Source organism: Ranitomeya imitator, chromosome 4 (assembly GCF_032444005.1).
Source record: "Ranitomeya imitator isolate aRanImi1 chromosome 4, aRanImi1.pri, whole genome shotgun sequence".
Classification (NCBI taxonomy): domain Eukaryota; kingdom Metazoa; phylum Chordata; class Amphibia; order Anura; family Dendrobatidae; genus Ranitomeya; species Ranitomeya imitator.
This window is the reverse complement of record NC_091285.1, coordinates 580,658,147-580,675,218: the sequence shown is the minus strand read 5'-3', so window position 1 is coordinate 580,675,218 and position 17,072 is coordinate 580,658,147. Positions and strand designations below refer to the sequence as shown.

At 45.1% G+C, this 17,072-nt stretch overlaps 1 protein-coding gene across 3 annotated transcripts in view; it reads right to left on the bottom strand.

Moving 5' to 3' along the window:
• PIAS1 (protein inhibitor of activated STAT 1) overlaps nt 1–17,072 on the bottom strand; it is a 124,884-nt gene that overhangs the window by 94,275 nt on the left and 13,537 nt on the right. The window contains exon 1 of one of the 3 annotated variants that reach the window (XM_069766416.1): nt 7,585–7,632. The exons of the other annotated variants lie outside the window; for them this stretch is intronic. The gene's annotated coding sequence lies outside the window, so the exon portion shown is untranslated. Of the gene's footprint in view, nt 1–7,584; nt 7,633–17,072 lie in introns of those variants that run through there. 3 annotated transcript variants of the gene reach the window in all.

The window sequence follows — 17,072 nt, the reverse complement described above, 5'->3', positions numbered from 1 at the left end:
AGGAATGGGGTCACTATGGCAGGTTGTAGGCCGAGCAGAAGTGAGGAGCTTGGAAACTTCTTCTTCTGAAACAGGCTCAAGGATGTCTAGTGAGCTTGAGGTGCGGCAGGGAAGGAGATCCAGGCACTGAGGAGATTGGGCTGAGAGATTCTGATGGATGTGGTTTTTTTCTAGGAAATAAGTGGCCAGATCCTCACCACTGAGATTAGAGATGGGGGCCTGTACTTTAGGTTTCAGGAGGGAGTTTAAGGTTTCAAAAAGTCATTTTGGGTTGTTGGATAGTGAGGTGATGAGGGTGGTGAAGTAGGATTGTTTGGCCAGAGAAAGGGCAGAGTTATAGGTTTTGAGCATGAACTTCTAGTGGATGAAGTCTTCTGCTAAGAGATTTTCTCCACTGCCGCTCTGCACACCTTGAGCAGCACTGAAGAAAGCGTGTTTGCATAGTGTGCCAGGGCTGCCTTTGCGTCGGGGTCTTTCTGCGTGTAGAAGGTGCTGCTTCATCTAGGGCATTCTTCAGTGTAATATTGAAGTGTGACAATGCCAAGTCTGGACAGGAGAGTGAGGAGATGGGGGCTAAAGATGTGTGGAGGCTGTCCATAAGCTGCTGGGTATTAATGGTACGTGTATTCCGATAAGTGTGGTAAGTGGGGGTGTCCCGGGTGAGGAGACAATTCTTGACAGAAGGAAAGAAGGTTGTGGTCCGAGAGCGGGAGAGTGGAGTTAGTAAAGTCGTGCAGCGATCTGGGATGGGAGAAAACCAGGTCCAGAGTATTCCCGTCCTCATGTGTAGGAGAATTAGTAAACTGTGAGAGGTTGAATGAAGAAGTTAGAGAGAGAAGATGAGAGGCAGATTGGGAGAGAGGATCATTGATGGGGATGTTAAAGTCTCCCATGATGAGGGTGGGGATGTCACAGGATATAAAGTGAGTAAGCCAGGAGGCAAAGTGGTCTAGAAACAGGTGGGAGGAGCCTGGAGGGCGATAAACAACCGCCACCCGCAAGGAGAAGAACTTAATGGGTCTGACGGCGTGGACTTCAAAGGAAGGAAATGTAAGTGAGGGGAACCAGGGGGATGACCCGGAAAGCACATTGTGATGAAAGGAATAAACCAACACCTTCACCCTGTCTGTTCTCAGGTCTGGTGGTATGTGAAAATTTCAGCCCACCAAACGAGAGAGCGTCAGCGGCGGTGGTGTCTCCGAGTGCTGGATCCAGGTTTCTGTAATAGCAAGAAGGTTAAGGGAGTTAGAGAGGAAAAGATCGTGAATGTACGTTAGTTTGTTACACACAGACCGTGCATTCCAGAGAGCACAGTGGAAAGCAATAGAAGGCATGCACTGAATGTTAAGATCAGCAGGGTTTCTATATGTAGCTGGAGGAGAGTAATGTATGCTGGTGGAGGGAGGTCCAGGGTTTGGGGAGATGTCACCTGCAACTAGTAGAAGGAGAAAAACCAAAGAGCAGGTGGTGGTATGATTTGTATGAATGTTTTGAGTGCTGAATGGTGGTAGTGGCTGGTATGGCGTGGGTAAGAAATGTCAGAAGAGCCTTAGATTTATACATGGGAGAGGGGAGAAGGGAGGGGTGGATATAGAGAGAGTGCCCAGAATGTATTAAAGGGCGGGCAAGTTGTGAGAAAGCAGAAGTAAAAACAAATAAGAAGCAGATTGACATGATAAATGCATAATGTAGTATGACTGACCAAGAAGCATGATTGTTTGAAAAACTTGTGCAGCTTAGGCTACTTTCACACTTGCGTCGTGCACTGCACGTCGCAATGCGTCATTTAGGAGAAAAAAAACGCATCCTGCAAAAGTGCTTGCGTTTTTTCTCCATTGACTAACAGCGTCACATTGTGACGCTTTGCCACACGTCGCAACCGTCGTGCGACGGTTGCGCCTTGTTGTGGCGGACTGTCGGCAGCAAAAAACGTTACATGTAACTTTTTTGCAGCGTTGTGTCCGCCATTTCCGACCGCACATGCGCGGCCGGAACTCCGCCCCCACCTCCCCGCAACTCACAATGGGGCAGCGGATGCGCTGGAAAAATGCTAGAAACATTCACTGCTAGCATCGGTACGTCGGCCCGACGCACTGCGACGGGCCGAGTACGACGCTAGTGTTAAAGTAGCCTTACCTGTCTCCTGCCCTGTCCAACTGTCATTGTCTAACTGCAAAGCAGTTTAAACTGTCACACTTAAAATCTGTTGCACACGCGAACCCGCACGCCTCCTATCCCAGCCAGACTAAGGGTACCGTCACACAGTGCCATTTCGATCGCTACGACGGTACGATTCGTGACGTTCCAGCGATATCGTTACGATATCGCTGTGTCTGACACGCAGCAGCGATCAGGGATCCTGCTTAGAATCGTACGTCGTAGCAGATCGTTTGGAACTTTCTTTCGTCGCTGGATCTCCCACTGTCATCGCTAGATCGGTGTGTGTGACACCGATCTAGCGATGCGATCTAGCGATGCGTTCGCTTGTAACCAGGGTAAACATCGGGTTACTAAGCGCAGGGCCGCGCTTATTAACCCGATGTTTACCCTGGTTACCAGCGTAAAAAACAAACAAACAGTACATACTTACATTCCGGTGTCCGTCAGGTCCCTTGCCGTCTGCTTCCCGCACTCACTGACTGCCGGCCGTAAAGTGAAAGCAGAGCACAGCGGTGACGTCACCGCTGTGCTTTCACTTTATGGCCGGCAGTCACTGAGTGCGGGAAGCAGACGGCAAGGGACAGACACCGGAATGTAAGTATGTGCTGTTTGTTTTTTTACGCTGGTAACCAGGATAAACATCGGGTTACTAAGCGCGGTCCTGCACTTAGTAACCCGATGTTTACCCTGGTTACCCGGGGACCTCGGCATCGTTGGTCGCTGGAGAGCTGTCTGTGTCACTGTAAATTTGTTTACTGTAAATGATATCTATAACCCTGTATGTAACCCTTCTCATGTACAGCACCATGGAATTAATGGAATAATAATAATAATAATAATTTATTATTATTATTATTATTATTATTATTATTATTATTATTATTATTATTATTATTATTATTATTATTATTATTATTATTATTATTATTATTATCATAAGCTTAGTGTAAAGTGCTGCCTAATGAACAAAATACTGATACTGTGCGTCTCCTTATGTACATGGTCTGGAGTTACAGTAATGCAACTTATAACTACATCCTAAATAAAAGAAAAGCTTTCCAAAGTAACTACTTCCAACGTAAGTATACCAGAGAGCGGGAGGGAATGAGAACGAGGGGGAGGAAAACAGAGCGAGAGGGGGGAAGGGAGAGAAAGATAAGGGGGGAGGGGAAGGAGTAAGAGGGGGAAAGAGTAAGAGGGGGAGGGGAAAGAGGAAAGAAAAGGAGGGGGGAATAAATGGAAGAAAGAAACTATGTCTGCAATAAATATGTTGAGGATACTTTATATCGCTCTCCAAAACATAGGCAAGCCCATCCAGAAACAAGCAGACGGGAACACTAAGGACTGGGGTGATCAGACATACTGCGAAAGCCTCAGACTGCAGGCTTTTAATGGGTATCAGATGCCACACTGTGTCTGGTCTCTCCCCTAGACAGAGCTAAACTACATTAGATGCCATCTTCAGCTACACCAGCGCTGGGATACTGTGATACTGCACGGCTCTCAGGGGGAAACCGGCCACTAAAGGTTAAAGAGGGCTCCAGACTAAAATGAGAAAAGCACAAAAGGGATCCCAAGGGGGAGGGGGAGAGGAGGAAACAGCAAGAAGTCTCCCAAAGTCAAGAAATATTTACATACACAAGAAAGAAAAATTCACCACTTCTGTAAATAGCAAGGAATTCACAATGTAAACACGAAGTGAAGCATAAATCATGCAATGTATTCATCAGAATATCTCAAACTAAAAAGGACCTTATCAGAAGGAAAGATACAGGAAGGTGCAAAAGTTATTCCATAGTACTTATTATAGGCCGACAGACTGCAATGTACTAATGTACCCCTCTAACCAGAGCCTCCTTAGAAAACATTTCTGGCACATGAGAACTTTATGGATTGCATTAAAAAAAAACAAGACACCCCAAGGACCCCTTTCGAAGATGCAGGCGTTAGATATTTTGATGCGGCTTGTGAGTGCATCTTATTGTTCCTGCTGCGGGTTTCTAACTATAGGAGGTTTCAGAAGAGAAAAGTATTGGAAACAAAATGTTGATTCAATGGTCCGATGTGACATGAGCTCATCGCAGGTGCGACACCGGCCTATTCCCGATACCATAAGGGGTATTGGCAGAATGGTCCGCACATGTAACGCCTAAGACTTAGCCTAAGGCCTCGCTCAGACGCTGGTTCAGTGTTTTGGATCAGTTTCATCAGTGGGTGGCCAGGGTTTATGGAAAAATAAAATGAATAAACTTTTATTCATTGCAAGGTTAATCATGGGATGGTCAGCACACGGACACAGACTTTCTGGCCTCTGTGTGCACTCCGATTTTCACAGACCCACAGGCTTGTATAGGTTAGGGTCAGACGTCCGTGGATCTCGGTCCAATCTCACAATGTACAGACTGGCTGCGGCTCTCCCAACCCCAGTGTCACAGCTTCTTACATATTTCCAAGACTTTCACATACTTAGAACGATATGTACGGATGTCTGCACGAGACCTACATTTTGACCTGTGAGACACCAATCAAAAACAGACATGTCTCTGTGATTTTTTTTTTGTTTGTTTTTGAGAGGGTGGGGGACAGTCTGCTATAAAACATGGATATGTGAACAGGGCCATAGAACTTTTACTATAGACAAAGTGTACTTTTGGCTTCCATCTGAAGACGCTGGGAAAAATAAGCACTTTTTCTTTATGCGTTTTTTTCTCATTCATTTGAATGGGCGACTACTGCTGAAGAATGAACAAACTGATGATGTGAAACTGCTTCATATCTGCAAGGAATAAATAAGCAGTGAGTGCATGAGACTGCAGAAAATCACATTCATTTTGCTAGTACAGTAAAATGGTGGCAAAAACGCAATGTGTGAATGCAATCCAGCAGTGGCCACAAACCGCGTGTCCCTAGCCTAATACAGTTGCCATTGATTGAATTCGCTCCCTGCCCCCACACCCACCAAGTGCCATTAGGCCACACCAAGCTACAATACTGCAAGGATTAACTAAAATAGATGTGTTGCTAAAACCTGTTTCGCAAAGAAGTATTAAGGTACCGTCACATTTAGCGACGCTGCAGCGATCTAGACAACCATCCCGATCGCTGCAGCGTCGCTGTGTGGTCGCTGGAGAGCTGTCACACAGACAGCTCTCCAGCGACCAACTATGCGAAGTCCCCGGGTAACCAGGGTAAACAAAACAGTACATACTCGTATTCTGATGTCTGTCACGTCCCCCGGCGTCCACAGCGCCGGCCGTAAAGCAGAGCACACGCTGTTACTGCCGGCGCTGACAGTCAATGCAGGGAAGCTCTCGGCAACAGCGCATGCATTAGCAGCGCTCCTGCCGAAAGCAGTTAACCCTGTGGACGCCGGGGGACGTGACAGACATCAGAATGTGAGTATGTACTGTTTTATTGTTTGGTTTTTTTTTTCTTTTTTTTAAACTTTTACAATGGTAACCAGGGTAAATTACAGGTTACTAAGCGCGGCCCTGCACTTAGTAACCCGATGTTTACCCTGGTTACCTGGGTGCTGGAGGGGGACTTCAGCAAGACAGTTTCAACGATGCGGAAGTCGTTCCCCGGATCGTTGGTCGCTGGAGAGAGCTGTCTGTGTGACAGCTCTCCAGCGACAACACAACGACTTACCGACGATCACGGCCAGGTCGTATCGCTGGTTGTGAACGTTGGTAAGTCGTTTAGTGTGACTAAAGATTAAGGCTACTTTCACACAAGCGTCATTTGGCCTCCGTCTCAATGCGTCATTTTGGAGGAAAAAAACGCATCCTGCAAAGTTGCCCGCAGGATGTGTTTTTTTCTCCATAGACTTTCATTAGCGACGGATTGCCACATGTCGCATCCGTGTTGCGACGGATGCGTTGTGTTTTTGCAGTCCGTCGGGACAAAAAATAAATAAATATTCCATGCAATGTTTTTTTTATCCGTCTGTTCCGCTTTTTCTGACCGCGCATGCGTGGCCGGAACTCCGCCCCCTTCTCCCCGGACCTTACAATGGGGCAGCGGATGCATTGAAAAACTGCATCCGCTGCCCCCGTTGTGCTTTTACTTCACAGCATGTGTTGGCCCGACGCACTGCAATGGGCCCGTACCGACATTAGTGTGAAAGTAGCCTAAAAAAATTAAAAAAAAAAAAAAAAAAAAAAAGAGTATACAGACAGGACATCAGGGGATAACAGCTGCTGCTTCCTGGAAGGTTTAAAGGGGAAAAAAAAAAAAAAAAAAAAAAAAAAAAAGTGAAATATTTTCACACAGAAAGAATCATCTGTGATCTGGTGCGGTTATGTCTATATACTCTTGCTTCCTCCCCTGCCCGGGAGCTGTGGTATATCCAAACATGTCCCTGCACGGTCAGACTCAGTCAGGAAACATTTTTAAGATTATCTCAGCACAGGATTTATTTATTTACCGTAGTTTGTTTTTTTATTTATTTTTTTTATATAAACACATCCAATTGTGAAAATTATTATTTCAAGATCTATTGATTAAAATGAACTTTAAAATTAACTTTTTTCTTGGGAAAACCTCCAATTTAATCCCTGCTAATTTCTAGAACAAGTAGCCTACAACACTTGGAATGTACGGTTCCCCTTCATCTCTGCTCACTTGCATCGACCTCTGGGAAAAGCACAGAATGCCATCAAGGGGCAACAACGTATTTTATGTAAAAGGACAATGAATTAATGTATACTTAAAAGCTACACAGCCATCAAATAAAGCATCAGTGAATGGAAACATGTGTGCTCACAAGTTCCAGACAGTGAAAATCTATAAAGAACTAGTAATCAGTAGACAGGCAATTCTGTCAGAAAAAGCGGTTGTTGGATGTTTGGAAGTTATCCTTTATCCATCAGAAGGTATGACTTCTCCATCGCTGGAGACTCCTAAGGGCAGTCTCACACGTCCAGATTTTTTCCGGTACCGGAATTATCCGTGTCCCGATGCATTTCTGTGGCACATCAGTGTGGCACACGTGTGCCGCCCGTGTGCCCACTGGGTACCACACGCATCGTGCAGGAGACAGCGCTAAAGTTTAGCGCTGTCCCCTGCATCTGGTGCTGAAGCCCGCGATTCATATCTTCCCTGCAGCAGCGTTTGCTGTAGAGAAATGAATAATCGTGTTTAAAATAAAGATCCATGACCCCCCCCCCTCCCACCCCCTGTCGATTTTGATCCAGATTTAAAAAAAAAAAAAAAAAAAAAAAAAAAAAAAAGGGAAACGGACATTTCTCTAATTTCTTTGACCCCTGGGTCTGCAAATCCACATGGATGAGCGAACACGACTACTGATTACACTGGGAGGGGTGCTCCATCTAGGAAAACACAGACCACGTACGTTAAAACAGATGTCCAAACGGAGGTCTTAAAATGTATCAAAAAAAAAAAAAAAATTAAAAAAAATTGTACCTGTGTTTATGTGATTAAAGGTTCAAGTCCCATGGCGAGAGGGAGGCTGAAAAAAAAATAAAAAAAATATATAAAAATTTATATTAAAAACAAAATATCATGTTTAAAAAAAAAAGTGTATCTAAAGAATTGGTTTTTAGGCTCAAAGTGCCATAAGTGCTGTTTTGTTCACGTCACCTCCCAAAAATGGGGGGTGGGGGGACAAAGCACTAGAAGTTGTGTTTTGTATAACGAACGCTTCATGGAATAAGGGGTAGTAGGTCAATTTTCCTGTATAGTGAATGATTAAAAAACATATGACTATTGCAGCATTGCTTTAAATTCCCTCCAAATAATTTTCCAAGTTCCACACATTACACAAGAATCTTAATGGTGTCAAAAACGAGACTACACCTCATGCAGAGTAAACTTGTTTACACGCAAAACCGGGCAACATAGCTGATATGAAGTTTTTTTGTTTTTTTTTCAGGGCAGAACATTCACAATATAGTTTCTTGTGAGTGCAAACTTTCAAGTCACAGAGCCTTCATCAGGCATGAGTAAATGGCAGGATACCTCAGATCATGGTGGTCTCAGTAAGGCCGGTTTCACACGTCAGTGGCTCCGGTACGTGAGGTGACAGTTTCCTCACATACCGGAGCCACTGACACACGTAGACACATTGAAATCAATGCATCTGTGCAGATGTCATTGATTTTTTGCGGACCGTGTCTCTGTGTGCCAAACACGGAGACATGTCAGTGTTCGTGGGAGCGCACGGATTACACGGACCCATTAAAGTCAATGGGTCCGTGTAAAACACGTACCGCACATGGAATCTGTCCGTGTGCAGTGCAGGAGACAGCGCTACAGTAAGCGCTGCCCCCTGCATCTGGTGCTGAAGCTGCTATTGATATCTTCTCTGCAGCAGCGTTTGCTGTAGAGAAGATATGAATATTCCTTTTTTTTTTTCCTCGTGTTTAGAATAAAGATCCATGTCCCCACCCCCCTCCCACCTGCTGTTCTTAAAATACTCACCCGGCTCCCTCGCTGGCGCTGCTTCCTGTCCTGGCCGCACCTTCTACTGTATGAGCGGTCACGTGGGGCCGCCGATTAGTCATGAATATGCGGCTCCACCTCCCATAGGGGTGGAGCCGCATATTCATTACTGTAAATGAGCGGCCCCACGTGACATCATACAGTAGAAGGTGCAGACAGGAAGCAGCGCCAGCCAGCGAGGGAGCCGGGTGAGTATTTTAAGAACAGCGGGTGGGTGCACAGGGGGTGGGAGGGGACATGGATCTTTAATTTTAAACACGAGAAACAAAAAAAAAAAAGGAATATTCATATCTTCTCTACAGCAAACGCTGCTGCAGAGAAGATATCAATGGCGGCTTCAGCACCAGATGCAGGGGACAGCGCTAATCTTTAGTGCTGTCTCCTGCACGGTGCGTGTAGTACCCAGTGGGCACACGGGGCGGCACACGTGTGCCACACTGATGTGCCACAGAAACGCACGGGCACACGGACAATTCCGGTACCGGAATTATCTGGACGTGTGGGACTGCCCTAAGATGGCATGATGGGTAGTGTCACCAAGTCTCACACCATGTATTGGTTTGGCCAGAATTTTTTTTTTTTTGCAATTTAATCTCGTCTGTGTGATTTATAATAAAATTGTTACAAATTAAAAAAAAAATAAATATACATACATACACAATTGCTTTTTATCTACTCTAAAGTGGTGGTAATCGTCTGAAATGGTCTTTTAGTGGGCGCCTCAACATACAGGTGATTCTCACTAAATTAGAATATCAAGAAGTTAATTATTTCAGTTCTTCAAAACAAAAAGTGAAACTCATTATATAGAACAATTACAGAGTGATCTATTTAAGGTATTCCTATCTATTCCAAGGTTTCCTAAGCATAAAAAAAAAGTCCCTAAGGCTTCTTTCACACTTGCGTCGTCTGGCGGCCGTCACAATGCGTCGGCGTGACGTATCGACGGATGCATCAAAAATTGTGAAAAACGGATGCAACGCATCCAGTATTTCGACGGATCCGCTAGACTGTTCCGTCGAAAAACTGGATCCGTTGCATCTTTTTTTTTTTTTTTGATGGATCTGTTTTCCATGCCTAAAAATGGGAGTCTCCCAAATGTGATTGGCTACTGGAAAATAGGGAAACCAATATATTGACTGGCTGGCTGTCTTCAGGCTGGCAGAAGTCTTGCTGGCACATTTGGGGGCGACGCCCCAGGCCAGGTTTATATAGATTTGGGGCCTGTCTGGCCACAAATTCCTGATTCTGAGCATGCTCAGTGTAAAACAGATTCCAGCGCTGGATTCCGTCATATGACGTGTCACGACGGATCCTGCGTCCATAGGCTTCCATTCTAGTCAACAACGTATGCCGCAGGATCCGTCGCGACACGTTTTCCCGACAGACAAAAAAAACGTTACATTGAATGTTTTTTCCAGACGACGGTCCGCCAAAACACGACGGATCCGTCGCTCGACAGACGCGACGTGTGGCCATCCGTCACTAATACAAGTCTATGGGAAAAAACAGATCCTGCTGGCACATTTACAGGATCCGTTTTTGTGAAGAAAAAAAAAACAACAAAAAAAACGACGCATTGCAACGGATCTGAAAAGACGGAATTCTGAAAGAGGCCTTAGTCCGTTTCAGTAGGCTCCACAATCATGGGGAAGACTGCTGACTTGACAGATGTCCAGAAGGCAGTCATTGACACACTCCACAAGGAGGGTAAACCACAAAAGGTCACTGCTAAAGAAGCTGGCTGTTCAGAGTGCTGTATCCAAGCATATTAATGGAAAGTTGAGTGGAAGGAAAAAGTGTGGTAGAAAAAGGTGCACAAGCAACCGGGATAACCGCAGCCTTGAAAGGATTGTTAAGAAAAGGTCATTCAAAATTTGATTCACAAGGACTGGACTGCTGCTGGAGTCATTGCTTCAAGAGCCACCACACACAGACATATCCAGGACATGGGCTACAAGTGTCGCATTCCTTGCATCAAGCCACTCATGACCAGTAGACAACGCCAGAAGCGTCTGAGGGTATGTGTCCACGTTCAGGATTGCATCAGGATTTGGTCAGGATTTGACGTGGGTAAATTCTGCACCAAATCTGCACCTGAGGTCACTAGCAGGTCACCTGCGTAGTTTGAGCACTGTAAGGACATGCTGCGTTCTGAAAAGAGGCGCCGCATGTCCGTTTCTGCCGCATGCGTCTTTTAATGTATAGTGGAGACGGGATTTCATGAAATCCCCTCCACTATGCTGTAACATCTGGACGCGGCGTGTTGGACGCTGCCGCTCTACTCAGCGTCAAACACGCAGCGTTTCCAGAACGTGGAAACATACCCTTACCTGGGCTAAGGAAGGGAAAAAAGAAAAAAAGAAAAAAAAGAACTGGACTGCTGCTTATTGGTCCAAGGTATTGTTTTCAGATTAAAGTACATTTTGCATTTCATTTGGAAATCAAGGTCCCAGAGTCTGGAGGAAGAGTGGAGAGGCCACAATCCAAGCTGCTTGAGGTCTAGTGTGAAGTTTCCACAATCAGTGATGGTTTGGGGAGCCATGTCATCTGCTGGTGTAGGTCCACTGTGTTTTATTAAGATCAAAGTCAGCGCAGCCGAATACCAGGAAATTTTAGAGCACTTCATGCTTCCCTCTGCCAACAAGCTTTTTGGTGATGGAAATTTCATTCTCCAGCAGGACTTGGCACCTGTCCACACTGCCAAAAGTACCAATACCTGGTTTAAAAACAACAGTATCACTGTGCTTGATTGGCCAGCAAACTCGCCTGACCTTAACCCCATAGAGTCTATGGGGTATTGTCAAGAGGAAGATGAGAGACATCAGACCCAAAAATGCAGACATGCTGAAGGCTGCTATCAAAGCAACCTGGGCTTCCATAACACCTCAGCAGTGCCACAGGCTGATCGCCTCCATGCCATGCAGCAATGATGCAGTAATTGATAAAAATGGAGTCCCGACCAAGTATTGAGTGCATTTAACGAACATGTTTCAAGCTGGCGTTATAAAGTATTCCAATTTACCGAGATAATGGCTTTGGGGTTTTCATTGGCTGTAAGCCATAATCAACATTAACAGAAATAAACAACTTGAATAGATCACTCTGTAATGACTAAGTAATATCAGTTTCACTTTTTGTATTGAAGAACTGAAATTACCTTTTTGATGATATTCTAATTTTGTGAGAAACACCTGTATATAAAATTGAGAAATGGGTCTACATATATTAATTCTTGTGCATACCTGTCTTAGATGATGTGCCATTTCTGGGTTATCTGCCAACTTGAGCATTTCTTCACCTCTGACCCAACTCTCCCTATGCAGAACACACTTCCCACGATCTCTAGCTTTGAGCAAGGAAATGGTCTCATCACTGCTCTTTTGTTCAGATGTTGAAGTGCAGTAAGTGATACACAAGTGCAACAGCAGAACTAGTGTCCCCTTACGTCAGTGTTTCTCAACTCCAGTCCTCAAAACCCCACAACAGGTCATGTTTTCAGGATTTCCTTAGTATTGCGTAGGCGATGGAATTAATGCTTGAGCAGGCGATGGAATTATCACCTGTGCAATACTAGGGAAATCCTGAAAACATGACCTGTAGTGGGGTCTTGAGGACTGGAGTTGAGAAACACTGCCTTACGCTGTAGGGTCTTGGTGTATCCTATGAGACCCAGCTTCATCCAGTCTTCTGCTAGGTCCCACCTTCCCACACCCCAGTCATACACGCAATAGGAATGGTGAATGAGTTTACACCGGAGATTCTGCACTCAGATAAACTTTGAAGCTAATTGTATCCTTGTCCCTAGGATAAAGGTACCGTCACACTTAAGGTACCTTCACACATAACGATATCGTTAACGATATCGTTGCTTTTTGTGACGTAGCAACGATATCGTTAAGGAAATCGTTATGTGTGACAGCGACCAACGATCAGGCCCCTGCTGGGAGATCGTTGGTCGCTGAGGAAAGTCCAGAACTTTATTTCGTCGCTGGACTCCCTGAAGACATCGCTGGATCGGCGTGTGTGACACCGATCCAGCGATGTCTTCACTGGTAACCAGGGTAAACATCGGGTTACTAAGCGCAGGGCCGCGCTTAGTAACCCGATGTTTACCCTGGTTACCAGCGTAAAAGTAAAAAAAAACAACCACTACATACTTACCTACCGCTGTCTGTCCCCGGCGCTCTGCTTCTCTGCACTCCTCCTGCACTGGCTGTCAGCGTCAGTCAGCCGGAAAGCAGAGCGGTGACGTCACCGCTCTGCTTTCCGGCCGCTGTGCTCACAGCCAGTACAGAGAAGCAGAGCGCCGGGGACAGACAGCGGTAGGTAAGTATGTAGTGGTTGTTTTTTTTTTTACTTTCACGCTGGTAACCAGGGTAAACATCGGGTTACTAAGCGCGGCCCTGCGCTTAGTAACCCGATGTTTACCCTGGTTACCTGGGGACTTCGGGATCGTTGGTCGCTGGAGAGCTGTCTGTGTGACAGCTCTCCAGCGACGCTGCAGCGATCGACATCGTTGTCGGTATCGCTGCCGCGTCGCTTAAGGTACCTTCACACTCAGCGACGCTGCAGCGATACCGACAACGATGTCGATCGCTGCAGCGTCGCTGTTTGGTCGCTGGAGAGCTGTCACACAGACAGCTCTCCAGCGACCAACGATCCTGAAGTCCCCAGGTAACCAGGGTAAACATCGGGTTACTAAGCACAGGGTCACGCTTAGTAACCCGATGTTTACCCTGGTTACCATCGTTAAAGTAAAAAAAACAAACGCTACATACTTACCTACCGCTGTCTGTCCCCGGCGCTCAGCTTCTCTGCTCTGGCTGTGAGCACAGCGGCCGGAAACCAGAGCGGTGACGTCACCGCTCTGCTTTCCGGCTGCCCGGCGCTCACAGCCAGAGCAGAGAAGCAGAGCGCCGAGGACAGACAGCGGTAGGTAAGTATGTAGTGGTTGTTTTTTTTTTACTTTAACGATGGTAACCAGGGTAAACATCGGGTTACTAAGCGCGGCCCTGCGCTTAGTAACCCGATGTTTACCCTGGTTACCAGCTAAGACATCGCTGAATCGGTGTCACACACGCCGATTCAGCGATGTCAGCGGGAGAGCCAGCGACCAAATAAAGTTCTGGACTTTCTGCCCCGACCAGCGATATCACAGCAGGGGCCTGATCGCTGCTGCCTGTCACACTGGACGATATCGCTAGCCAGGACGCTGCAACGTCACGGATCGCTAGCGATATCGTCTAGTGTGACGGTACCTTAAGGCAGAAATGATACCGCAAGGACCACTGTATACATGGGAGGATATACTTGGTGAATATCAGTGGGAGAGGGGGTCTAAATCCTGCCAAAACCGGAGCTTACTCATCCAGTCTGGAGTTTGTGCTCCTGTGATAGGTTGGATGTCAAAGATCACATGAACTAGTTGCAATAGTAAAAGGGTTAAAGTGCATTTTTGTAACAAATTACAGTGTTAGAATTAGGTGCAATAATTGGCAGTTTCCATTTAACAACTAGGACTGTAGGGACAAATTACTGAGGACATTCCCTCAGAGCATAACCTAGACTGGTACGACCACAGAAACCAGCTGTGACAGAAGTATTGTTAAAGGGAAGCCCAGGGGTTAGGGATACATGGTGACATGATGCCACACTACACTGAGCATGTTCGCATGCTGCATATTTACAGCGTTTTTTCCCCGCACCAAAAATCAGAACAGTGGCAGGAAAACGCACAGTTTTAGCCACTCATTTAAATGGGGAAAAGAGCTCTAAAAACACTGAAGGAGTGGACATGCTGTGTCTTAGGGAAAAATAACAGAAGGGCTCAAAAATATGAGCCAAGAAGAGAAAAAGAAAAAAAAAAAAAAAGCAGTGTCCATGAGATTTCAGAAATCTTATCGATTATGCTGGTAGCATAAAATGCTGCACAAGTTCCGTGTAAACATCTCCTGAAATCACAGTGATACATTGCAACATCGGATGTAAGGATTTCCTATGGGGTTGTGACCTGCGACATACTGTGACACTGTCACAAATGCGGTTGCAAGTCGCACGTGACATTTGCCATAGACTTGAACGCATGATCCGCACAGCTGCAAATTGTCTGACACCTGGCTGTTCTAGAATAGACGTGCCACAGCAAATAGCGCAAATGTTTATTGCACGACTTGTCAGAGAATCGCTGCTGCATGACGGTGGGTAGACACCGGGTAGCCCTGGACTTCTGGTTACATCCAGACTGTGAAAGAACAAACATTGAAAATGATGCACGAAACACAAAGCGTTATCAAAAGTTGCAGAACTTTTTATAATAGATGACTAAGCCATACTTACATGGAACTGGAAAACCCCATATCGTTTACACACTACAATGTCCTCCATAATATGCATGGAAACAGGGTACGCAGAGAGCACAGCTCTGTAAGTCACTGTCACGTGCCAACAAACTAAAGTGCAGGTAGACACCTTAGGCAGATGAGGAGCAAATTAAAAGGTGTATATTGGTTTACAAACAATCAAATCTTTGCCGTTGTGGGACATAAGTTACTGCCAGAGGGGTATAATTCCCCGTCACCCCATTAAAGGGTTTTGGAATGAACATAAAGTTGATGGCTTCCTTGTGAGTCTCCAATCCACCTTGTGTTTCCCAAAGAAGGATTTTTATGGTGCGCAGACACATGCAACTAAAGCTGGCCAAACCCACCAATACCAGGCAACAGCCTAGTTTATGGTATGAGGCCGTTAACAGATCAGGTCAGGTGAAAAAAAGATCTGACAATTTGGATTTCTAACAGCCAATCCTGTTGCTCCCTTGGAGAGAAGTCCTCACAATGTCAGAGAGCTCAGTATGGGGGGGGGAATTAAGTCAGGAAAGATGGCCGTTACTTGTCCAACAAACATCCAATGTGTATAGGGGACTTTATTAACTTCTGAATGAAGCATGCAAAAAAAAAAAAAAAACACCATTCATCAGATGAGTGGAATGGATTTCAGCAGAATGGACTGATTACCAAGACATGTTCTGTTCATCAATAATCCAGAACATGCATGTTTGGAAAATGCACTGCAATATGACATGTAAAGTGTACATATGGGGTCATCCAACATTGCAATTCTACATGTAAATCCACCAGTGTTGGCATTCTTACAATAAAAAGGTAGTTTAAATACCCTATACACAAACAGACCAAAGTAGCAGATGCAGAATGAGTGATTTGTGAAGATCACCCTGTGCACATAGGCTGTCAGATAGCAGTGCAAATCCTGCTTACAAACAGGACAACGCACAACTGCGACGCTTTTTTTTGCACCTTTAAAAAGATCGTGTCACCTGATTAACAATTGCTTTGAGAGTTCATCTGGCAATCACCAGCCTGCTTACACGACAAGATAATCGTTAAAGCACCGATCCAGTGTTTAACTGCACGGCTGGACTAGCGCTTTAAGGCTATGTGCACAAGTTGCAGATTCGTGTGCATTTTACCTGTGAATTACTCGCGGATTCCTATTGAGGAGCAGGTGTAAACCACAGCGGAATCTACACACAAAAAAAAAATTGACATGCTGCGAAAAATACAACGCAGCGTTTCCACGTGGTATTTTCCGCACCATGTGCACAGCGGATTTGCTTTTCCATAGGTTTACATGGTACTGTAAAACTCATAGAAAACTGCTGCGAATCTGCGGCGGCCAATCCGCAGCGTGTGCACATAACCTAAATGAACATGTTTAACGCTCATTCACGATTATTTTGCAGTGTAAGAAGCAGGTCAAAGTTACTCAGCATTGATAATTACCGTACCCAAAAACTAAGGCGTTCTAACTAAAAGAGAACCTGTCATGTATAACAAAAAAAAAAAAAAAAACAACACACACACACACACACACACACACACACACACACAACACACAACACCCTATTAACCTGCAGATATGGAGTTCTGAAATACAACCTGCCACCTAGAATGAGACTTAACCACCCAAACAACCTACCTAAAAGTGCCCTGAAATACTGGAGAATGCAGAGATATATACGAGTTGAATTCAATCCGCCAATTATTTTTCTTGTGTTTTTTTATAGTCTCAAAAAAATGCCATTTACAGTAGTTGTTATATCTATGTACATTTACTTTTTGAACAAGTATTTTAAAGTAATTTTCTAATTTCAACCCCGGGCTGCCAGGTTCTCTCTTCTGTTAATTATAGTTTAAAAACTTCAATAAATACAGGGTTAAAAAAAAGTGTTTGGCTTCTTTTCTTCAGCTGAATGAAGTATTGAAACTGGGCTATTCAATGGAATCAGATATTTTTTTATTTTAAGTCAAAAGATCGGATTCTCACGTGGCAGATTGTTGCACACTTTCTATAACATTTTTTGCACAATACATAGCAAGCGATTGACAACATCCTATTCACGTAAGGGCATATTCACACATGGCAGGTTT